Here is a 13324-nt window from a genome sequence, read left to right as displayed (position 1 = left end):
CATGAAACACAGAGATTGATTTCGAAGTCACAGATCACCGAGCATGTCTAGTGATGGTATTGGACAGAAACCGATAGCAAGGGGGGGGGGGCGGTGAGGAGAAACACAACACACTACAGTAGACTGGATTGGATGCATCCTCCTGGCTTTTAGTTTGTTTGTATTGCAGCAAATATAATTTACTATCCAGACAGACTACTTCTTGTCATTTTTTGAAGACAGATAGCTAGACTGGTAATACACTTTTCATTCTTCATTTGCTTGCTTGCCTGCAGGCTAAACGAAGAAGGTTTCTTCGCTTTGGTATAAGACTGTCATATCTCAAACATCTTGAGTACTTTTTCTCGAAGAAGATAGTTTTGTAGATTGTGAAGAGAAGGCGTAATGTTGGTTGGTGGTGATGGGAAGTCAGTTGTGGCATTTTATTTAAACAAACAAGGTCGAGCAGTTGAACGTAGGGATATTTTCTTGTAGAGGAATTATTTGGGGGGATAGAAAACCAGGAATTAAAAATGCTGATAGGCGTTTAAACGTATCGTGTCGTCAGCCATATTTAAATTTCTTTTAAAATAAATAATTGCATCAATTATGCCACTACCAATACGTACGTCATTTGTAATCATATAACGATAATTTGACTCGATTACTGTATACAGTGACAGAATAATCAGTTACAAAGAATGTATAGCGAGTTCCGTATAGCTGTTGTAAGCAGCATATGTAGAGATTAAATAGTCCGTTTTCCCTTCCAGAAACATGTTTTTCGCACCGTAAAACAGGCAAATCGGTCAAAGAACTTCCAACAAATATTTTTAAATCGACGACTTCAATTTAAACTTTAGTCGTCCATTTTAAAAATTCTCTGATTTACACAGAGTGTAAAGTTTGGTACCGAAACAAATGCTCCACTTCTGTACACTCAGTGTCATCTAGGGATGAGTAGTCACCTGTTCGTTTTCTTCATTAACTTGATTGTTCAGATTTTTTTTTTATCTCAATAACTTCCAATGGACTTAAACACCTTCTCGCAAGATTCTTCAGTGAACTTAAAATTTTCCATAATCAATGCCTTCATACTTGATTTCGGCCAATCCCTCGCTCCCCTTATACCTAATGAGCTAATCAAACTGTTGCATGCACGACTTCCCTCGTAATTCCCCTTTAACAGACTTTCTCTTCTTTTCTCCGTCCGCCCCCCCCACTTTTAATACATTTCCAAGTTTTCCCAACAAATTTAACTTCGCCTTCTTCTGTTCAATGAAGCGATTGGTTCGGTTGTTCTGTTCCAAGGTGTTATTTATCTTGTACCGACCAACGTTTCTTAGTTCCGGCGGAACTTCGTCAGTCTTTTAATATAATCCGTTCTGTTCCGCTTCGTAGATTTATTCCGGTTTGTTTTTCTTTCTCTCATTTCTTTTTTTCATTTGGATTTCTTGAGGGAACGACAGGAATAGCATTAAGTGGGATTAATTTTTCTGTGCACATGAGCGAGTTATTAGATTAGGAAAAATTCTTTACTATTTTCTTTTTTTTCCCTTAAATAAATCATCACTTATCCCTGAAGCTAACTGAAAGACAGTGAGCGTAATTTCTTGGAAAAGTCTTAAGCTTTTGTTTTCGTAAGAGTTTTAATAGATTGCTTTTTACTGGTGTATGCTCTGTCTAAATAACCGAGGATTGTTCAGCCTTGACTGAGTCGAACGTTTTTCGAGTTAGACTGATTGAAAGGCTCCCCTTCAACTTTTATTCGAATTCTCTCTGTTTAGGATGCAGACAACCTTTACAACGAAGTTTACATTTTTGGGCAGGCAAAGACCAATTCGATGGTTATTTCATGTTTGACTGAGTCAAACCGATTCAAGAATCTCATCCTGAATGGAGACAGGGTTTTTGATCCCACAAAAACGAACAGCCATCAAAAGAACAACCACAACAAACATAATGCCCTAGTTGCTTCCACTTATAACTTCAAATATACCCAAATAATCTTCATCTATTACTGAGAGTGAAGTAAGTATCGCCACTCTTTGATTGTCATAGTTTTTTTTGACTAAGTCAAAAACTGCTTCATCATTGATTTTTCTTCTTCTTCGAGATCGCTTATGACTGTGGCATAGATATCACAAATCACTGACATAAAGAACACTACATAACTTCGGATACAGTTCATTTCTACCACTTCTCGTTTCGAACTTTTAATTTTTTTTTATGTTCTTGAAAATTAAAACAAATACTGAAGTAGAGACTGCTTACTTATGTCGACACAGTGATGCATCTGTAGTTGGGTAAAGAAAGGCATCCTCATTCAACTGCGATGGCGAACTACTTAAATTTCAAGGAAATCGAGTTTGAATTGTTTGGAATTATGGAACAAAATACCATATTCTTCTTCGTCTCAAGAAAAAATAACTTATCTCCAACTATAGGCGTTTATTATGTATATGTGATGGTTAATGGGAAAAAAATTTTAGGCTACAATCACAGATTATAGGAGTTCAGCATTGCGTGTCCCTTGAACTGGGAAACAGAAATTAAAGCCCTTTTGAAAGGATTCTTTACAGATTCTGCAGTGCATCAAGGGATCAACGAGGCCTTTTATATCCGCTCCTCACGGTAAACATCTAAAAAACATACATCTAGGGGAGAGAGAGTGATGACAGCCAACTTAATCCTTCACCTTGAAGTGATAACAGATATAAGCCTTTCTTCAAACACCATTTTCTACTCAGCCGTCCACCTGCCTTTCAAGTGCGCGCGCACACGCACACAGATCATACCGAATTGTGTGTACAGTTAAGATTGGAAGCAGAGGGGGGAGGGAAACGCGCATAGCCTTCTGGGAAGGTAGGTGTGGTACAGTTTTAATACTTGTTGCGGAGGTCATGACAGAATTCCAATGCGATATATTCATGGCCGTCAACTACCAATGACACATGTCACACATCAACAGTGCCGGTAGCACTCTCCAAACCTACATCGTTTCGGCATTTCCGCCATGGTGATTTGCTAGCGTTCCTTACTTGCGTTTACCATGTAAATATCGCCCATTTACATGGAAATCGTAACACGGTATACACCCGTCGAAGTTTGTTCTTATTACGACATCGCCGGACCAGCTGTTACTCTGTCGGTGAAATATGTCCCAGAGACTGCCCAAATATATAGCCGGAACGACGCGAGCATCAAGTGCGATAAAGTATTGGGCAGCCCACATAAATCGCAAGAGACCCCGAAAACTACCCTCGCAACGGAGAAAGCAAAGGCGAAGTTATTGTCACCTTTTACGGCTTACAATCCAACGGCAGACTTCTAGGGTCATTTGTTTCTTAAGGTCAGACAGCCGAATGTTTTTCTCGCGTGAGTGGCGTGGAAAGAAACATAAATCAGGTTTATCCCCTTCCTAAAATCCGCTTCAATCAAATCTCTTCGTCAACAACTTTAACTGACTTGCAGGTAGAAGGTTAATCCTTCTCTTTTATTAGATAGCTGGGATTTTTTTTATTTTTCTTTTGGATGTCGGTAATTGTTGGTCAGTTTTCTGATATATTATAGTAATAATACTTGCGTAAATATGCCTTTATAACAAAAATTGCGAGATAGATCATCTACTTTACCAGTTTCTTGTTATCATTGTCGAAACAGTGTCAACCTCTTCTGAGATGTCCATGTTGTCATTCGCCTTCTGTTTGTGCAGGCTTTTAATTCCTTCGAGGATTGACTAGAATGTTCAATCCTTTTTCTCTTCTTCCTCCCCCCCCCCGAACTATTTGTTTTCTGAACTACAGTACTCTACATCGTTACCCTTTTGTTTCCTACACCCATGAGAGCATTGTAGTGTTCCAGTCTCTTGTCATCCTCTCTTTACACCCTTAGAAACAGACTCAATTGTTATTTTTTTTCTTCTGTTTGAATTAATCCCACGAAAGAAGTCCATGCCGTTTAATTTTCCTTATTTTCCATTATCGTACTTCTGGGCTTCAGATGCTTTCCGTGTGTCCCATTTTTGCAACCAATTGTTTCATTTATTACGGTAAAAATGCAATAAATTCTTTTGGTTCAGTTGTCTGTTAAATCCATGTTTATAATATGAATTTATAGATCCTGCTTTACAAAAGAAATTGTCATTGCTACGTTTGCATGGCAACCGGAATACACTGACATAATCTTTTGCTATTATTAACGTCTGTCATTAATTTTCCACGTTATTTAATCTGCTGATCTTTTAAAATATACGTAACATTTATAACTTTATGCAAGTAAATATTATCTTTTAGCGGTTTTAAAAGTGTGTAATTTGTCAAAAGCCTTTAATATCCTTATAAAAAATAAATAAGCCTCTGAGTTATATTTTCTTTTATTTTATTAACATTTTAAGGAATTATGTTTATATTAAATATTTTCTTTATGGATTCGTTTTAGTCTTCGCTCAGGAAATTTTAATTATACGATAACTAGAGCCTCGGTGCGCGTTACGTGTCACATTTATCTTGTGAGAATTTCGGATAGGAATATCGTATCTGCTTCATGTCCAGCAAGTTCTCATTTTTTTTTATTCTACAGTTAAATATAATGTACTCTCTTCTCAGCCTTAGTTGCTTTTATTATAATTTTAACCAACCCCTCCCTCCATACCTGAAATATGTAACGTAACAATTAAAATCATTTTCTCCACTGGTTACAATATATTTAACAGTGATGAGTTATTCTTGTTTATATAATTTAATTATCCCATATACGAAATGCTGGACAATCCTTCTCGTATTATATCTAATAATAGCATATTAATTGAAAATTCTAAAGAATAAACATGTAAACTTAATGAGTTAATTATTTAATTTAAAAAAAAAAGGAAATTTAGGGGATATAACTATTTCTGTGAATTAAATAAATACACCATCTTATTTCAGTCATCCATAAACACTAAAGAGATTAATTAAAATTCCATGAGCATACATGTCCAAAGACCATGTTTGTATTGAAGCATTCGAAGTCTACTTTTAAAACAATACATCAAATTTTCTGTAGAATAATTGAACTCATGAAAATTTCCAGCTCTCATGAGCGAGTGTTTTAATAGATTCTGCATTTCTAAGTTAATCTGCATAACGATCAGGGTTTCGCTCACCGTCCAACGCCTCACTGTTTCTATTTTTGAATTAATTGCCTCACAACCGCACCATTTACATTTGTGTGTGAAGTTTGCGAAGCCACGTGGCTTCCTTATCTTTTAAAGGGAGGTGCTACAGTTCCTCAGAACTGGCCAGAAATTACAGATGCTATCTGGAAGCAAGGTCGGTACTTAAGTCTAGAGAACGGTTGATCGAATAGCTAAAAGAGGAAGTTACAAACTGCGAATTAGAATCCACTGAAGCAGTAAACTCGCTTAAATAGATGCATGACGTGTGGAAAGCCAACTATCATCAGAGGAAAAGGAAGTAGATACTGTGAAATACATAATGGAAAGTTTTAATTTAATTGTTTTCTTTGTATTTAAAGTTAAAACACGCAAAGAAAGGAAATTTAAACCAAAACTAATGCAAAGAATGTACCGTAGGGATTTTGATCATTTGATTCTGATTGTTATATTCACGATAGCTGCTTGCAAAAGTGTGATGCACAATCTTTCAATATTATTGAAAGACATTACAGATATTTGAAGAGAAAAACTAGAGTTTTCAGTGAATACTTTAAATATATACCTTTTAGTAGAATATTTGGTTCCGTTTATGGTTTGGAGCTATACAAAAGCAGTGAATCTTGAAAATAAGCTCGCGATCCATCACCAATGTGATCCTTAACAAGATTGTGTTCGGAGAAGATAAGAAGCACGTCTTGTAAAGAGATCATAAGACAGTCAAAATCCTGATCGAACAGGCGCAAAAGTATCTCCGAGATGCTACTGGCCTCTTTGTCGATATTGGGGATAATGTTAAGACTTTCAGGCCTTTTATTTCTATTCTTTGGTTTCGCATTCTACTGTCTTTCTCTGAGTACTTTCTTTTCGCAATGTATATTGCAGTTTTAGTACGTGAATGTAAAGTTGAATTAATTTTGCGCTTTTATTATGGAAAGAAACCGTTTTATCCATTTTAAGGTTTAAATAAATGCGATAGCTGGCCAATATTTGGGGAAAAAAATCATTATAGCCATACATTGATACAAAATAGTTTTAAAATAATTTCTACTGTCGAATAAAATCTTTATATTTGGTTAGCTGCTATTAAGTCGATTCAAGTGTCCTCCAGAGTGGGAGAAAGTATTTATCCCAAGAAACGTTATCTGTGATTGAGAATATTGAACAAGTATTATTTAAAATCAACGGTGTATTATCCTTTAACAACAAATTACTTTTAATATTTAGTAAGAGCATATAATAACCTCGAAAAAATTAATCAAATTACTTATTTATTACAATTTTTTAAAAAATTTAAACTAGCATGGCATTAATTATAAGTGACTAAACTCTATTTCGCCGATAAGTCCAAGGCGATAGAAATACTAAAAAAACTGGCAAACCTCAGAGTGAAATAGGCCAACTTATTATATGGTTTGTTGCACCAAGAGTACGAATTCAGTGTTTCTTATACAAATCTTAAATCAAGCATATCTTTAACAGATGATTGTCATCAGCTGGTGGGACACCGGTCGACTAATCTGGAGGATTGAAGTGGCTTGAAAAATTCCATGTTTGGTGTCTAGACACCTTAGATCATTTTAAACAAACCAAACTGTTTTTTAATATATGAAGATATGTCCGAGTGGGTCATTGCCTGGCAGGACACCCTGCTTACATCTCTCCGCCTTCATAACTTAATTTCGTTCGACAATTATTTATTTTTAAAAATTCAAAAATAGTGATATTCTGCGTATAGCATGTTTTAATTTCCAATCTCCTTCCCCCACTCTCTTACCTTAGATCTTAAATTCTACTAGTCGAAAGCGCAGTTTGACTCTAACATAAAGCATTTTGGAAGTTGTGGCGACAAGCTTGCCACTGAGCTACGGAAAGTTCGTCTATTTCGTCCATGACGACGTAATGGGTTGCTGTTGGTGGAAATATAACGCTTAGCATTACATATTTTATTATCTAATGCTTTACGAGTCAGTTACGCACATATATACGGGTATATGACTGATGTATGAAGTTTTTTCATTTTTCCTAAATATAAAACCATCCCACGATGTTACTTCGCCAGAACGTTTAGTATTAACTAAACACATATCGATTTCTTTGTTTTTTTTTATGCACTCAACTTATATCGCTTGTTTTGTTCATGGGTGGTATTCTTTGTTATAAAATGAATAAAAATCCCCTCTACTTGCGACAACTTCAGTTATAAAGTAAGACGTCTATTGGAGTTTAATCGCAACCCAAAACATGCGAAATCTCTTATAACGATTACAACCAAACTATTTTATGAGAAATAATATATTCGCTTTTAAATTGGCAACTTCGTAAATTGTTTTAAGTTACTTGTTCTGAAAAAAGTCAAGAGGTTGAAAATCTTTTTTATTCTGTATTTGAATTTAACTCTTTGAAACGATAAAATGTTTTTAGAAAAAATATCTGTAATCCCCTTTTATTCTACAGCTCTCTCCCCTTAGTATTATTATTATCGGCTATCCATCTCGGATAGCAATGGCATGAACTACACGAATTATCCAAAGTCTTTTTTTTTTTTTTAAAGTTGCATAAATCCACTGCCTCTGCAATCTCGTCGGTGAATGCCATGCCACATATTTCGTAATTTTTTCGCTTTTTTTTCATTACATTTTCTAATAGAAACTGATCTGAACTTCCATAGCTCAGTCAATATAGATAAAGCCCTTTGGTCGGAAAGACCTGGGTTCGAGTCCCGTCAGTGATGTGAGGAACCTTTTATTTGATCTCTTTCGACTAAAGGTGAGTTAACCGGTCTCATACGGAGGTAGGGGATGTTTTTCACCCAAAACGCGGGTTTTTCGTCCCTCAGAACAGGCAAACCGGCCTGTGAACACATACGGATTTATAATCATAAATACATACTTAACCCCTCATTAGGAGGGCTCAACCAAACCTAAGGGACGAAGGAGGTAAGGAGAGCACACCATACGAATAAAAAAATAAATAGAAACTGATCTTTAGTCATGTGAAATTTTAAAATTTTTTCACATTTGACATCCGTAGATGCCGTACGTCACCAGGTTTTGGGAGTGAAGCCTTCTGCTAGAAGTGGTAGGGTCGCACATGTCCTTTCCACACAGAGTTAGGACCCGCAGTCTCTTGGCCGGAGAACGGATACGCTAACCACTGGGCCCACCAGGCCGGCTGTGCAACAATCCAGTTGGAAAAATCAAACATTGCAACTAACCAATTCTCGTAACTATCACGTTACAGTCCCCTCCGTACAGGTACCTTCTCTGAAAATCGTTATCAAACTGGATGAATATTCTCTCGGCAGCTTTAGAAATCCGGTTAAATAAAGTTTCGCTCTTTATTCTTATAGGGAATGCAATCTTTGCACGGACTCTCTGGATATCCCCCCCCCCAAAAAAATTTCTTCCTATCCTCTGTCAACCATCCCTACTAATCTCACTAGGTGATAAGTGATACCTATTTGTTAGGTTTAATCAATCAAAATTTCTTTAAATACAATTTTAAATGCTATCTTGGTGTGATTTTTTTTTTTAAAGCAAGCTGTTTGTTATAGACTTTGTCCAGGCATAGTTCCCTTAAAGGAACTATGCCTTGCTAAACATCCGGGACACGAGTCCTAATTATTTTATTACGTTTTCTTCAACTAATAAGGCTAAATGATCTCTGATTCTCCCTGGTATGTGATGAATTAGCTTTATGAACTAGAATAACTCGTTCTACGCAGAAGGTATATCATTATTATATCAGTTCGCAGAAGAATTGATATGCGAAACCCATAGCATATTGGTAGTATCTGTTAAAGAAGCTAAGAAGGAAAACGCTTTCCAACCAACAAGTTGCAGGTTTGAATCTTACTGTGGACATGGATGTTTGTAATTTTCTTTAGATGGGTCAGAATCGCATTGGAAATGAATTTCATCATCCAGTATTGATACCACTGTTCCGCTTAAGACCTCAAGTGGCCAAAAAAAAAAAAGTACCATGGTTAGTGTTTAGAGTTCGGTTTCCAACTTTATAAAAATTCAAAATTGCATAATAGAAATGATCGAAAAAATTCTTAGCCTGCTAACGGTACTGATGTACTACAGGCTTACAACCTTTCGTGGGTAGAAGACAAAGCTCCGTTTCTTGAACAGATAAATTAATTCTGACATACATTGTTAAACCGAATAGATGAAAGAATAACAATGGTATATAGAGAAGGGCAAAAAAACAGAAGATTTAACCAAGCCTGGGATAATCGGTGAAGCATATAACAGCATAAAAGGAATGAGCTGGTAGAACAAAACAAGCACAGTTTAGAAAATAAATATGGGAACATTCTTGTAGATGAGGAAGAAATTTCTGAAAGATGGAAAGATACCTAGAAGAACTCCATAAAGGAACAGATCGAGGCAATAGAAGATGAAACAAAGCTTGACGCAGAAGAAATTGGCCCAACCACATTACAAGATGAATTTGAGCGAAATGAACGAAATGTCTTCTAACAAGGCACCGGGCATTGATAACATTCCCTCAGGAATTATAACTAAATCATACTTATTCAAGATCATGAGGGATTATATTTAAAACTACGGTAACTTCGTGTAATTTGTTTGTTTGGGAGTCTCATCACAAAAGAAGCCAATCAGATATAAAACCAAAAATAAGCTTCGCCAAAAAAGATATTTCTATTAATGAAGGATTCAAATTCATTCGATTACAAAAAGAGAGAATGGTGAAAATATACATAATAGAGCGAGGCTTGGACTTGAACAAAACAAGACCAAAAGTGTTGGAGGCAGTTGGAAGTTGGTGCTGGAATTAATACTAGAATTTACTGCCCTTATTTATTTCTATAAAGTTAAATTAAAATTTTTATTTAATTTTAATATAATACAACACTATCTTAAAAGGAGCGTATCTGAACGTGCCTTAAACCAATCTTTCTTTGTGGGGTAATTGAACCAAGTTGAACACTTTTCCGATTATAAAGAAATGAGTTAAAAATCACGGAATCGAAGAGTTCTTGATTTCACACACGCAGGCGTTTTTATGACTTTATTTCTCAAGAAGATTTACATTCATCAGCCAAAGCGCTTAAATGTTATGATGCAATCAATTCAGCATACAAAAGACGTTTTATCCTTGATATGCACAATAAAAAATATTCTTAAAAATAATGAAACGTAGCCTGCACATTTCTCTCACTCGAAATATTCGGTATTGTTAATTTAGTCCGATGAGATGGACTGAGTCCTTGACTCTTTGTCCCTTCATCTGATTGAAGAAAATGTGTGGATGAGGTGTTATTGAGCTAAAGGCTCTGGTTATGGCTGGGTAACGGCAACAGCCAAACCTCAGTTAAAACTTCACTGGCTGCAGCATTTGACTGTTAAACTTTCTGCAACACCGAAACACATTCCAAGCTGTATTAGAGCTATTAAGTGAATAATCTTTAACACATTATTTCACTCATTAATAAAATTTCAAGAGTAAAATAATTCTCATTAAACTTATTTAATATATGCATTGTAAATATTTATTTTGAGCAGAAATAATGATAACCATCTAGTTATAATTATTTATACTCATACATAATGACTAGTAAATGATTTTGCCAATTCTTTATTAATCTCGAAACCAGTGGCAAGTCATGTTTGCCTTTAGAATTAGGTGTAAAGTATATCGCAGACCAAGCTTATTGCTCTTTTCATTATATTAACCCAAACAAAATTGCATTTCACTATAAAAATGGTCAACAATGTGTATATATATATAAAATTGTGGACCATTTGTCTCTATTATTATTGTGAATGTGATGTTTTAGGATTTTACAGCGTAAAAAATATTGAATTATTTCATGGGCTGATTCATATTTTACAACCAAATATAAACTGAACAAACCTTAGTTTCTATATTTACATATATAACTGATAATAAATAAATAAAGGTGTTTTTATAATCCTTTCAAAAGCTGTTAAAATTGATACTTATTAGCATTTTTAATGATAATGTTATTTATGTTTATTATTGTATTAGTAATATTATAATAAAATTTACTATGCACAGAGGGCCAAAATTAAAAACGTTCTGCAAATAGAATCAGTAAATGAGAGAGCTTTTTTCGATGCTTGAAATTTATCATTAGTTTTCATGAAGCAAACACTAATGTTGATTGGTGCAATGTGTATTAGGGATACCATGGAATGAATTGTATTATCAACAAGTGCGACTACTTTTTTTCCCCTCTGTATCAGATCCATTTTCCACTTATATATTTCAATAAATGGTTCGTTTTTTTGTACTATTTACTAAATTTATCTAAATACACCAGAAAAAAATTGTTATTATAACAGATTAAGAACAAGACTGAAATCACAGACAAAAGGTATTTATTTGTCAACAAGTGGTAACTTTTCATACCATAATAAAGGTTACAATACTTTGAATTATGGGAGTCTATAAACACGTCTAAAACAAACCCATCTTAAACAAATGTTAATATTTATCTCTCTCTTACTCTCCATGTTTTACAACAGTCTGAAAAACAAAACATGGACATCGTGAACATGAAATCATAACATTCTACATTGAGAATTACCTACATTTAAAGGAAATAAAAATGGTCCATGCATTCATGTAAGAATTTTTAGACTCCATCCATTTTTAACGACGTAATTAGTTGATAAAGATCGCTTATTCTGCAGATTTCTTCATCGTTAGTGTTTCCCTGAACAGTCTGCTAACATCCAAGCATTGGACGATGCCCTATGGAAAAAAGGCATTCTTATATCGTACTGTTGGGAGTGTTTTCCCTTTCTTTTATTGACAGACTCGGTTTTTCTTTTTAAATGAAAAAAGAAAAGGACCAACAATCAAAACATCCCCAACAACAAAATTCTAACTTCCATCTGAAGTCTCTTTTTTTTTTTTTTACCTGATCGTGTTGCTCTTCCTGGTTGCCTAGCAACGGATGCTGTTGAAAGTCGAGAGAAGTGCTACGGCCTCTCCAGTGTTCGAAGAGAAATCCAGACGATTCACGTATGCTGAGTAGTGTTGTTAGAGCCCCACATAACAACCCACTCGGGCTATTCGCGATCGTAAGCAGTATGCGCTTCTCCATGCCCCTGTAATCTGGTGCCACTCGCTGCGACCTTAAGGCCGTACTCCCTCTACGACAGCGTTTGCTAGTGGATTATACAACTATTTTCGGATACGGTTAATGAATAGCTGATAGGTGGTTACGGTCACGTCCAAGACGATTGATTGAGATGGTAGCATGTGCACGCACGCACACACACATACATACATACATACAACAATGTCGTAGATGCGGTGAAAGGCCTATACAAGCCTCCGGAGAAATCCGGATTACCACATTCATTTTGATGTCCCCTGATAGATGCGGCATCAAATGATGAACCGACAGCGTTGCCGTAATATTAGGTATGTGTTTTAGATAAAAGATAGGCGCCGAGGGCAAATATCCAATTGAAAATAAAATAGTGTATTCAATATGTTGATGTACTTATATATATTTTTTTTTAGTATTATTAAATTACAAATCAACACATTTTTATGCCAAATTCCATTCGTATACGAAATCAACATCTATTCAACCAATCAATTTTTCTCTCTTTTTTTTTTTTTTTTTTAGTCCTATGAGATTATCTCTCAACCAAACGCGATTTTTTTTTGTCATGCGCATGCCATATATTTAATTATAGACAACGCAAGAAGTTAAACAATTAAGAACCAGCTAGTGAATAATTCATCAATGCTGTTCCCATTGTTAGCAATTAACACAGATTTTAATTAAACATTCATTACCGGCTTTGCGCAGAGAACACATGCATCATGGGTAAAGAAAAGCAAAAAGGACCGAAATAAGTACACAGACCTTTTAAATTAAGGAAAACAAAAGAAAAAAAAATGAGCATTAGAATTCTAACGACATCGTATATCTTAAGATTAACCATCTCCTTTCTGAGTACTACAAAACAATCCGTTGTGTTTATATTTCACAAAAGACAGTAATTTCTCTTGTTTTTGTGTCTCACCATCCAAAATAGAAAAATTTCATCAACATAAACTACTCCTAATGAAACAAATACGCAATGAGGCTAGTACAAATACCAAGCCTATAAAGATAGTGCGAAGTAGGGCACATATGACTGATAATGGTGATGATAACGATGGAATTAG

The sequence above is a fragment of the Typopeltis vanoorti genome, chromosome 15, assembly GCF_054136105.1.
Source record: "Typopeltis vanoorti isolate ZY-2024b chromosome 15, IOZ_Tvanoo_1.0, whole genome shotgun sequence".
In the NCBI taxonomy this organism is placed as follows: Eukaryota; Metazoa; Arthropoda; class Arachnida; order Uropygi; family Thelyphonidae; genus Typopeltis; species Typopeltis vanoorti.
Note: the sequence above shows the minus strand (reverse complement) of the source record.